Genomic DNA, 13441 nt, shown 5'->3' on the forward strand with positions numbered 1-13441 from the left:
TACAGCAGTGTGACTACAGTTAACAACACTGTGCTGTACACTTTAAATTTACTAAGAGTAAATCTTAAATGTTTCATCACATACACATGTATAAATGTTAATTATATGAATTGATAAATATGTAATTAAATTACGATTATTATCTCACAGTGTACACATATATCAAAACCTCAAATTGTATTCCCTATGTGTATATAATTTTTATCTGTCAATATATCTCAATAAATATTGAGATATATTGACAGATATATGTCATATATATCTGTCCATGGGGTAAAATATTTCTCCAAGTTAAACTAAAATTTTAAAAGTGAGAAGAGAAAAATAGACATACTTATTTAAATCTCATGTTACTTCAGTCATGTTAATAGGACAGATATCCACATTCCTTCCCATCAGTCCTTGTCCCTTATTTCTTGCCAACAGTCTAAAATATCACTGAAAATTCAGATATTATTCACAAGAAAATTGAATTCCTCCCTAGGCTGAAGAAAAGAATCAAAATAGGCCCAAACTATCAATGACATTTTCATTCTTTTTTAGAAATTTAGGTTTACAAGAAAAATGCAAGGAACATGCAGAGATTGCCCATATACCCCGTACACCCACCTATGCATAACTTGCCAATTATCAACATCACACAGCAGAATGTTACATGATTTGTCAAGGATGAACCAAGAGTGACACAAATAATCACCCAAAGTCCATAGGGTTCATTCTTGGTGGTGTCCTTTCAATCAGTTTGGGAAAATGTAGAATAACATATATCCATTATTATAATATCACACAAAGTATTTTCAATCTCTTGCTATTGTCTTTCTCAAGGCAGAAATTTTCAATTTGAATAAAGTCCAGGTTATCAAATATTTCTTTAATGGACTATCTTTAATGTTGTATCTAAAACGGCATCACCATACCCAAAGTTATCTAGGTTTTCTATGTAATCCACTAGGAGTTTCATGCTTTTGCATTTCACATTTATATCCAGGATTCATCTTGAATTAATTTTTGTGAAGTGTGTATGGTTTGTGTCTAGATTCCTTTTTTAGTATGTGGTATCCAGTTGTTCCAGCACCATGTGTTGAAAAGAGTATCTTTGCTCCATTATACTGCCTTTGCTCTTCTGTCAAAGATTAGTGGACTATATTTGCAAGAATCTATTTTTGAGCTCTCTATTCTATTCCATTGATCTATTTGTCTATATTTTAGCCCATACCACTCTTCTAGATTGCAGAACTAAATACTATACCTTGAAGTAAGGTGGTGTCAGTCCTCCAACTTTATTGCTTTCAATACTGTGTTGATTATTCTGGGTCTTTTGTGTTTCCATGTAAAGTTTATAATCAGTTTATCAACATTCACAAAATAATTTGCTGGGATTTTAAAAGACAGCACATTAAATCTACAGATCAAGTTGAGAACTGGCATCTTGACAATATTGATTCTTCCTATCCATAAACATGAAATAGTTCCATCTACTTAGTTATTCTTTTTTTTTTCATCAGATTTTTATAGTTTTCTTCATATATACATTATATATACTTTGTTAGATTTATACCTAGGTATTTCATTTGGGGATATTAATGTTAATGGTATTATGTTTTAATTTCAAATTCCACTTGGTCATTGCTAGTATACAGGAAAGCAATTGACTTTTATACATTAGTCTTGTACCACCTTGCTACCTAGCAAGGATCACTTATTCCTTTCAGGAATTTGTTTGACAATTCTTTTGGATTCTCTACCTAGATGATTATGTCTTCTGTGAACAAAGACAGCTTCATTCTTCTTCCACAAGCTATATATTCTTCGCTTCCTTTTCTTGTCTTATTGCATTAGTAGAAATTCCAGTATGATGTTGAAAAGCAGTGGTGAGAGGGAATATCCTCACCTTCTTTCTGATCTTAGGAAAGCTCTGAGTTTCTAACCATTAAGTATGATCTTAGCTATAGGTTTTCTGCAGATATTCTTTATCAAGTTGAAGAAATTTCCCTCTGTTCCTAGTTATTGACAGTTTTTAACCTGAATGAATATTGCATTTTGTTAAATGCATTTTCCACATCTGTTAATTTTTGTCTGTATTTTTTTCTTTTCTAGCCTATTGCTGTGATGCATTACACTAGCTGATCTTCAAATGTTAAAGTGGGCTTGTATACCCAGGATAAATTTCACTAGGTTATGGTGTATAGTTACTTTTGTACATCAGAGGATTGAATTTGCTAAAATTTATTGAGGATTTTTACATCTATGTTCATGAGAGATACTGGTGCATAGTTTTATTTTCTCATAATATATTTGCCTGGTTTGGGTTTGAGGGTATAAAATGGGTAGAAAGTATTCTCTCTGCTTCCTTCCTCTGAAACATATTGCAGATAAATGGTATCATTTCTTCCTTAAGTCTTTGGTAGAACTCTCCAGTGAACCCATCTAGGCCTGAAGCTTTTCGTTTTTGAAGGTTGTTATTTATCGATTCAATTTATTTAGTAGATATAGACCTATTCTAAATTTTTTTGTGTGTGAGTTGGGAAATTGTCTTTCAAGGAATTGGTTTATTACATCCAGGTTACCAAATTATCAACATAGAGTTGTTCATAGTATTTCTTTAATATATTTGAATATCCATGGGATCTGCAGTGGTGTCCCTTCTTTCATTTCTTGTATTAATATTTTTGTCATCTCTCCTTTTTTCTGAGTTAGCCTGGCCTAAAACATTGATTTTATTGATCGTTCAAAGAACTAGTTTTTTTTATTTTTTTCTATTGTTTTCCGTTCTTTTTTTAAGGAGGGGAGGGGCAAAAGGAGAGGGTGAGAGGAAATCTTAAGCAGGCTACAACCCCAGCATGGAGCCTGATGCAGGGCTCAATCTCAGGACTCTGAGTTCATAACCTGAGCCAAAACCAAGAGTCTGCTGCTTAACCAACTAAGCCACACAGGTATCCTTATTGCTTTCCTGATTTAAATGTTACTGATTTTTGCTCTAATTCTTTTTTTCTTCTGCTAAAATTGAATTTAATTGATCTTTTTCTAGTTTCCTAAGGTGGAAACTGAAGTTACTGATTTCAGCTCAGTCTCCTATATATCCATTCAGTGCCACAAATTTCCCTTTAAGGATTGCTTTTGTTAAATCCCATAAATTTTGTAAGTTATGTTTTCATTTTCATTTATTTTTAAATTCTTCTTGAGATTTCTTCTTTGACCTATGTATTATATGGAAAAGTACAATATAAGCTGAACATATTTTGAGATTTTCTAGTTTTCATCCTGTTACTCATTTCTAATTTAATTCCATTGCATTCTGAGAGCAAAAAATGGTTTCTATTACTTTAAATTTGTTAAGTGTGTTTTATGGCCCAACATGTGGTTTATCTTGGTAAATATTATATTAAATTGAAAAGAATGTTTATTCAGTTATCATATGAAGTAGCTTACAGATATGAATTATGTCCAGTTGATTGATCATGTTTTTGAGTTCAACAATTTTCCTTATCAATTTTCTACACACTGGATTTATCCATTTCTGAGAGGTGGGTGTTGAAGTGTTCAACTATGATAGTGAATTGACCTATTTTTCTTGCAATTCTATTAAGTTTTGCCTCACATATTTGATACTGTAATATCTCTTCTTAGATAACCAACCTTTCTATTATAATATAATGCCCTTCCTTATCCCTAATAACTTTCCTTGAACTGAAGTCAGCTATGTCTGAAAGTAATATATATACCACTGCTTTATATAGCAGAGTATATTTTTCTCCATCAAGGTGTTCTTCATCTCTTTGTATCTTCATATTTAACGTAGGTTACTTTAGACAACAAACAGTTGGGTGTTGTATTGGATCCACTCTAACAATCTCGGTCTTTTAACTGGTTCACTTAGATGACTGACATTGAAAATGATTGTTTATACATAAGGATTAATATGTGCCATATTTGTTACACTTGTCTATTTGTGGCCCTTGCTCTCTGTTCCTCTTTTTTGTCTCCTACTCATTTACTGCTTATTATGGTTTTCATTAAGAATTTTATATGATTCTATTTTCTCTCCTTTCTTAGTATATCATTTATTCTTTTTTCACGTTTTTAGCAGTTGCTCTGGAGTCTACAATATATAGTTATAGTTATTCCAAGTCTACTTTCAAACACTATACCACTTTACAGGTAGTATGAATACTTCACAATAATAAAGCCATAGAAAGAGAAAAACAAATACTTATAATCTCTTTTACATATGCAAAGTTAAAAAAAAAAAGTCAAACTCAGAAACAGAGTAGAATGCTGGTTACAAAGGGCTGGGGAAGGGGGAGGAAAGATAGCAGAGGAGTAGCAGAATGAGATGACATTAGGTCGAAGGAGTTTAGCTAGAGAGTTATCAAACCATTTCAAACACATAAAACCAAACAGGAGATCGAAGAGAAGAAGAGCACCAATTCTAGGGACAGAAAATCAACCACTTTCTGAAAGGTAAGACCTGCTGAGAAGTGGATCCATGGCCACGGGAAGATAGACTGTAGGGGGGGGGGGGGAGCTGGCTCCTGGCAAGCGGGGAAGCAGTGGAGCACAAAATAAGAACTTTTAGAAGACTGCTTCATAGCTTTGCGCAGTGGCAGTATCGTAGCCAATGAGGTTTATCCGAGGCGCGATTATTGCTAATAGAAGACTGCTTCACTGAAGGGCATTGCTCCAGAGGCAAAGGGGGAATGGAGCCCTTGTGGGGACAGTGTGGTGTCACAGAAAGACCAGGGGTGTCTGAATGTGGCAAAGCTCACAGGTATCACATCAGGAATGCTGACTACGGAGACAGAGCCGAGGAGTGAGCTCTCAGCTCGGGATTACGTTAAACCATGATCCGTGACACAGTTGGGCCTGCTCTTCAAGCAGGGACGCCACAAGTAGCAGATCTGGGGAGAATCATCTTTCTCCTCCAGAGGAGGAGCGCAGCAAGAATTTGCTGGGATTGGAGACTCCAAATGGGCTGTGTGCCACAGACAGAAATGCTCGTTCACAGACCGGGTGAGCTTGGAGCGGAGACCAGGGAGAGGGGAGGGATTGACCACTTTTCTCAGGACGCACTAAGGAGTGGGGCCGTGAGCTCTCAGCTCCTCCAGGCCAGAGATTGGAAGACCACCATTTTCATTCCCATCCTCCAGAACTCTAGGGAAAGCGTTTAGAGAAGAAAGGCTCCCTAAAGCAAACCAAGCAGATAACTTAGCCCAGCTCCTGGGAAAGGCGGTTCAATTCTGCATCAGGCAAAGACATCTGAGAATCATTGAAATAAGCCCCTCCACCAGAAGATCAGTAAGAATATCCAACCAAGACCAAGTTCACTGATCAAGAAAAACAGTGGAACTTCATAGCTAGGGGAAAGCAATGCATGGAATTCATCGCATTCTCCCCATGATCCTTTAGTCTTGCAAGTTAAATTAAATTTTTTTAATTTTTGTTTTTTTCTTCTAATTTTTTTAACTTTTCCTCCTTCGTCTTTTGATGTTTTTAAAAAGTTTAGGTTAACAATAACTTTCTTAAAAATATTTTTTTAATCTTGATTATTATAGTCATATTTAATCCTTCATGTATTTAACATTATTTTTTGTATACATATCAGGGTTTTGTTTTTTTTTTCCTAAAAAATTTTGAGATACAATTTCTTCTAATAGATCAAAATATACCATAAATCTAGCACAGGGCTGTATATGTTCTAGTCTCCAGCTTGAATACATTCTCTCCACCTTTTTTTTTCTTTTTCCAACCAACATATCTTATCAATTTGTTTTTTAGAATTTTTTTTTTAATTTTCATCTTTAGAGGGATATTCCATCCATTCATCGTGTTTATCCTTATTTTGTATATATATAAGTTTTTCCATTCTTTAAAATTTTGGGAGGTAGTTTCTTCTAAGAGACCAAAATCCAGCCAAAATCAAATGGGTGGCTCTGTTCTATTCACCAGTCTAATACATATATATATATATATATATATATATATATATATATGTATTTTTTTTTCTCGTTGTCCTCTTTCTTCTCCCCTGAATTTGGGGTCTCTTTTGACTTCATTAGCATACATTTTTCTGGTGTTTTTGCCAACCATTTACTATTTTATTATCTCATTCATATATTCCTTTCTGGATAAAATGATGAGGTGGAAAAACTCAACACACAAAAAAAAAAAAAAAGAAAAAGAAAAACAGGCAGTACCAAAGGCTAGAGACCTAATAAATACAGACATTGGTAATATGTCAGATCTAGAGTTCAGAATGACAATTCTCAAGGTTCTAGCCGGGCTCGAAAAGGCATGGAAGATATTAGAGAAACCTCTCTGGAGATATAAAAGCCCTTTCTGGAAAATAAAAGAACTAAAATCTAACCAAGTTGAAATTAAAAAAGCTATTAATGAGGTGCAATAAAAAACGGAGGCTCTTACTGCTAGGATAAATGAGGCAGAAGAGAGAATTAGTGATATAGAAGACCAAATGACAGAGAATAAAAAAGCTGAGCAAAAGAGGGACAACTACTGGACCATGAGGGGAGAATTCGATTGACAAGTGATACCGTAAGATGAAGAATATTGGAATAATGGGATCCCAGAAGAAGAAAGAGAGACAGGGGCAGAAGGTATATTGGAGCAAATTATTATAGAGAATTTCCCTAATAGGGCAAAGGGAACAAGCATCAAAATCCAGCAGGCAGAGAGAACCCCCTCAAAATCAATAAAAATAGGTCCACAACCCATCATCTAATAATAAAACTCACAAGTCTCAGTGACAAAGAGAAAATAGTGAAAGCACCTTGGGACAAGAAGTCTGTAACATACAATGGTAGAAATATTAGATTGGCAGCAGACTTACCCACAGAGACCTAATAGGCCAGAAAAGAACTGGAATGGTATATTTATAGTACTAAATGAGAAAAACATGCAGCCAAGATAGTATATCCAGGTAAGCTATCATTGAAAATAGGAAGATGAAAAGCTTCCAGGACACACAAAAATTAAAAGAATTTATAAACACCAAACCAGCCCTACAGAAAATATTGAAAGGTGTCCTCTAAGGAAAGAGAGAGCCTAAAAGTAGTAGACCAGAAAGGGACAAAGACAATATACAGTAACAGTCCCCTTACAGGCAATACAATGGCACTAAATTCATATCATTCAATAGTTAGCCTGAATGTAAATCAACTAAATGCCCCAATCAAAAGACACAGGGCATCAGAATGGATTAAAAAATCAAAACCCATCAATATATGCTGTCTATAGGAAACTCATTTTAGACCCAAAGATACCTCCAAATTTAAAGTGAGGGGGTGGAAAACAATTTACCACGCTAATGGACATCAGAAGAAAGCTGTGGTGGCAATCCCTCTATCAGATCAATTAGATTTTAAGCCAAAGACTATAATAAGAGATGAGGAAGGATACTATATCATACTCAAAGGGTCTGTCCAACAAGATCTCACAATTTTAAATATGTATGCTCCTAACATGGGAGCAGCCAACTATATAAATCAATTAATGAAAAAATCAAAGAAACACATTGACAATAATACAATAATAGTAGGGGACTTTAACACCCCTCTCACAGAAATGGACAGATCATCCAAGCAAAGATCAACAAGGAAATAAAGGCCTTAAATGACACGCTGGACCAGATGGACATCACAAATATATTCAGAACATTTCACCCCAAAGCAACAGAATACACATTCTTCTCTAGTACACATGGAACATTCACCAGAATAGTTCACATCCTGGGTCGCAAATCAGATCTCAACTGGTACAAAAAGACTGGGTTCATTCCCTGCATATTTTAAACCACAAAGCTCTGAAGCTAGAACTCAATCACAAGAGGAATGTTGGAATGAACTCAAATACATGGAGGCTGAAGAGCATCTTACTAAAGAATGAATGGGTCAACCAAAAAATTAGAGAAGAATTGCATAAATTCATGGAAACAAATGATAATGAAAACACAACTGTTCAAAATCTGTGGGACACAGTAAAGGCGGTTCTGAGAGGAAAATATAAAGCAGTACAAGCCTTTATCAAGAAACAAGAAAGGTCTCAAATACAGAACCTAACCCTACACCTAAAGGAGCTGGAGAAAGAACAAAGAAAGCCTAAACCCAGAAGGATAAGAGAAATAATAAAGACCAGAACAGAAATCAATGAACTAGAAACCAAAAGAACAGTAGAATAAATCAATGAAGATTAATAAACCCATGGCCAGACTTACAAAAAGAAAAGAGAAAAGACCCAAATTAATAAAATCATGAGTGAAAGAGGAGAGATCAACCAACACCAAAGAAATACAAACGATTATAAGAACATATTATGAGCAACTATATGCCGGCAAATTTCACAATCTGGAAGAAATAGATGCATTCCTAGAGATGTATAAACTACCAAAACTGAACCAGGAAGAAACAGAAAACCTGAACAGACACATAACCAGTAAGGAGATTGAGGCAGTCATCAAAAATTTCCCAACAAACAAGAGCCCAGGGCCAGATGGCTTCCCAGGGGAATTCTATCAAACATTCGAAGAAGAATTAATACCTATTCTCCTGAAACTCTTCCATAAAATCGGAATGGAAAGAAAACTTCCAAACTCATTTTATGAGACCAGCATTACCTTGATCCCAAAACCGTCAAAGATCCCATCAAAAAAGAGAATTACAGACCAATATCCTTGATGAACACAGATGTGAAAATCCTCACCAAAATACTGGCCAATAGGATCCAACAGTACATTAAAAGGATCATTCACCACAACCAAGTGGAATTTATTCCAGAGCTGTAAGCTTGGTTCAACATCCGCAAATCAACCAATGTGATATAATATATTAATTTAAAAAAATAAAGAAAAAGCACCATATGACACTCTCAATAGATGCTGAAAAAGCATTTGACAAAGTACAACATCCTTTCTTGATCAAAACTCTTCAAAGTGTAGGGATAAAGGGGACAAACCTCAATATCACCAAATCCATCTATGAAAAACCCACAGCAAAAGTCATTCTCAGTGGGGAAAACGGAAAGCTTTTCCCCTAAGGTCAGATACACAGCAGGGATGTCCACGATCACCACTGCTATTCAACATAGTACTAGAAGTTCTAGGCTCAGCAATCAGGCAACAAAAAAAAAAAAAAAAAATTAAAGGCATTCGAATCAGCACAGAAGAAGTCAAACTCTCACTCTTTGCAGATGATTTCATATTTTACAAGGAAAATCCAAAAGACTACACTTCAAAACTGCTAGAACTTGTACAGGAATTCAGTAAAGTGTCAGGATATAAAATCAATGCACAAAAGTCAGTTGCATTTATATATACCAACACCAAGACAGAAGAAAGAGAAATTAAGGATTCAATCCCATTTATAATTGCACCCAAACCCATAGGAATAAACCTAACCAAAGAGGCTAAGAATCTGTACTCAGAAAACTATAAAGTACTCATGAAAGAAATTGAGGCAGATACAAAGAAATAGAAAAATGTTCCAAGCTCATGGATTGGAAGAACAAATATTGTGAAAATGTCTATGCTACCTAAAGCAATCGACACATTTAATGCAATCCCTATCAAAATACCATCTATTTTTTTCAAAGAAATGGAACAAATAATCATAAAAGGCCTTGAATAGCCAAAGGAATATTGAAAAAGAAAGCCAAAGTTGGTGGCTTCACAATTCTGGACTTCAAGCTCTATTACAAAGCAGTCATCATCAAGACAGCATGGTACTGGCACAGAAACAGACAAATAGATCAGTGGAACAGAATAGAGAGCCCAGAAATAGACCCTCAACTCTATGGTCAACTGATCTTTGACAAAGCAGGAAAGAATGTCCAATGGAAAAAAGACAGTCTCTTCAACAAATGGTGTTGGGAAAGTTGGGCAGCCACATGCAGAAACATGAAACTGGACCATTTCCTTACACCACACACAAAAATAGACTCAAAATTCATGAAAGACCTCAGTGTGAGACAGGAATCTATCAAAGTCCTTGAGGAGAACTCAGGTAGGATTGACCTCAGCCGCATCAACTTCTTCATAGAAACATCACCAAAGGCAAGGGAAGCAAGGGTAAAAATGTACTATTGGGACTTCATCAAGATCAAAAACGTTTGCATAGCAAAGGAAACAGTCAGCAAAACCAAAAGGCAACTGACAGAATGGGAGAAGATAATCACAAATGACATATCAGATAAAGGGCTAGTATCCAAAATCTATAAAGAACTAATCAAACTCAACACCCAAAAACCAAAGAATCCAATCAAGAAATGGGCAGAGGACATGAACAGACATTTCTGCAAAGAAGACATCCAGATGGTCAACAGACACATGAAAAAGTCCTCCACATCACTTGGCATCATGGAAATATAACTCAAAACCACAATGAGATACCACCTCACACCAGTCAGAATGGCTAAAATTAACAAGTCAGGAAGTGACAGATGTTGGAGAGGATGTGGAGAAAGGGGAATCCTCCTACACTCTTGGTGAGAATGCAAGCTGCTGGAGCCACTCTGGAAAACAGTATGAGGGTTCTTCAAAAAGTGAAAATAGAGCTACCCTACGATCCAGCAATTGCACTACTGTGTGTTTACCCTAAAGATACAAATGTAGTGATCCGAAGAGGCACGTGCACCCAAATGTTTGTAGCAGCAATGTCCACAATAGCCAAACCATGGAAAGAACCTAGATGTCCATCAAGAGATGAATTGATAAAGATGAGGTGGTATATATATATATATATATATATATATATAGTATTCCATTATATATATATATATATATTATATATATATATATAATATATATATAATGGAATATATATATTCCATTATATATTATATATATAATGGAATACTATGCATTCCAATGTATTGGAATATATATATATATATATATATATATATAATGGAATACTATGCAGCCATCAAAAGAGATGAAATCTTGCCTTTTGCAATGAAATGGATGGAACTAGAAGGTATTACGCTGAGAGAAATATGTCAATCAGAGGAAGACAAGTATCATATGATCTTCTAGGTATGAGGAATTTGATAGGCATACTGGGGGGGGGGGGTTCGGTGTTAGGGAAGGAAAAATGAAACAAGATGGGATCGGGAGAGAGACAGACCATAAGAGACTCAATCTCACAAAACAAACTGAGGTTTGCTGGGGGGAGGAGAGTTATGGAGAGGATGGTTGGGTTATGGACACTGGGGAGGGTTTGGCCAAGGTGAGAACTGTGAAGTATGTAAGCCTGAAAATTCACAAACCTGTACCCCTGTTATAATACATATAATACATTATATGTTAATAAAAGTGATTTAAAAAAAACAAAAACAAAGGACTGCGGAATGGGGGAAAGTGGGAGATATTGGTGGAAGGGTACAAGCTTTCCATTACAAGATGAATAAATAAGAATATCTACCATACAGTATGGTGACTATAGTTAATAATACAGTATTGTATAAATGAAATTTGCTTAGAGATTAGATCACGCACAAGAAAAGTTACCTGTTGGAGGTAATGTATGTATTAATTGTTGAGGTGGTAATCCTATCAAAGACTATATATATATCAAATCATCACATTGTATACTTTAAATACATGCCACCTGTATGTCAATTATAACTCAATAAAAGTGGGGGTGGGGGGTAAAAGGGGAAGAAGATTCTAGTTACCAGCCCTTGAGCTGCCCCAGATGATTCTGAGTAGAGAAAAGACAAAGTTGTCCCTGTCAAATCACGCCCAAATCATGATATTCATAAATAAAATAAATATTCTGTTTTGAGTCACATTTTGGTGAGAAGTTTTGCAACAATGGATACTTTAAATAGAAGCAAACTCTCTTTAAAATGTTAGGTAAACAAGGGAAAAATAATAATCTAAGCAATAGGTGAAGAAAATAGTTAAGAATTTATAATTTGTTTCACAGAAGTCCACAATTAGTTTCATAATCTCACAAAACACTTGATTTCTCAAATTAAACAAGGAGATGAATTTGTACCAAGAAATTCAGATACCATTCCTATAGAAAACACAATGTCTCAAATAAATTAGCTAACTGATCTGGATATATTTTTGAACTTTAAGAAAATGTCTCTGATTGTGAGATGATCTTATGCTAGGTGCAAACACAGAGTAATAGTGATTATATTAGACATGTTTATAAATACAAACATGCAGAGTTTGATTACTTTGAGCCTTTCTTTTCCAGTTGGTAAAATTACTCACAATACAGAAAACTTACAGAAAAGATAAATCAATGTTTTACAAAAGATATAAAGAAAACACAAATTACAATAAATAATAAGCAAAGGAAATATAAATTTGAGAATCTACCGAATAAAAATAATCAATAATGATAAATTTACTTTTGTAATACTATTAGGAAAATATGGGAAATAAGGCTTTCCTCATTTTACAATACACCTTTTTACTTATTTAACAAATATATTTTGGAATGACTATCACATCATATTTACTTTGCCCATTACATCATCCTTAAGATATACAGTGAACACAAGGGACAAAGATCCTTGCCTTTCTATAAGCAGTCAAGTAATTTCCAGGATATAGCTTAGGAATAAGACAATATATCATAATCAGTACCATTAGGACATTGAGAAGCAGCTGCCAATTTGCAAGTATTTTAAGACATCTTCCAATGAACAGATTACCTAAAAATCTGTATACTTTTCTTTTACGGTAACAATCAATATACTTCATTATATTACTGAAAACTCCTTCCACCAAAAGTGTTTGCAGAGGATATCTATGAATGAACACCCACACTTGAATCTTAATTGATTTATCAGATTTTGTTTAATGATTTCCTTTCAAGAAGGCTTTTCTATAAATGTTTATTGATTATAAGTAAATTCACCTGAAAATTCTAGAGGTAATGTAACACTGTTGCTTCTAAACACTTTAACACAAATGAGTCAATGATGAGATCGCTGACGTCACTAAATATTTAACTTCTTCAGTCGCAAGTCCCACTTCCTTCAATAAACCTTTCAAGTTATAGTGATTACACCCTATGAATTCATAGTCTCAATTTTTAAACTTATATAGCACTTAAATCTCTGCTCTCTTGGGTATCTCATTTACTTATTTATTTTACATTTCTATATTTTATTTAACTCTTACATTTTTATTTAACATTTTAAATCTCTTTTTTCCAGCTTGATTTTAAGTCTCTTAATTAAAATTAACTCATATTTTAAAAATATTTTTATTGTCTCCCCAACTGGATGTAAGCTCCCTGAGAGCAATGTCTTAGTCTATTTTGTTCAAATTCTGAGTGCCCAGCAACAGTACTATAGATACACAATAAATATCTGCTAAAAGAATAAATAAAGTATGCAGTAAGTATTTATTATTCAATTAATAAAAAGATCCTATCTGACAAGGTACAAAGACTATACTGGTATCCTT

General features: G+C 34.5%; 1 protein-coding gene and 1 pseudogene across 4 annotated transcripts in view; one reads left to right on the top strand and one right to left on the bottom strand.

Moving 5' to 3' along the window:
* Window positions 1–13441, bottom strand: part of GRID2 (glutamate ionotropic receptor delta type subunit 2) — a 1534703-nt gene that overhangs the window by 1483923 nt on the left and 37339 nt on the right. The gene's annotated exons all lie outside the window — the stretch shown is intronic.
* On the top strand, window positions 4590–4674 carry LOC123937704 (annotated as a pseudogene).

The sequence above is a fragment of the Meles meles genome, chromosome 2 (genome assembly GCF_922984935.1).
Source record: "Meles meles chromosome 2, mMelMel3.1 paternal haplotype, whole genome shotgun sequence".
Taxonomy (NCBI): Eukaryota; Metazoa; Chordata; class Mammalia; order Carnivora; family Mustelidae; genus Meles; species Meles meles.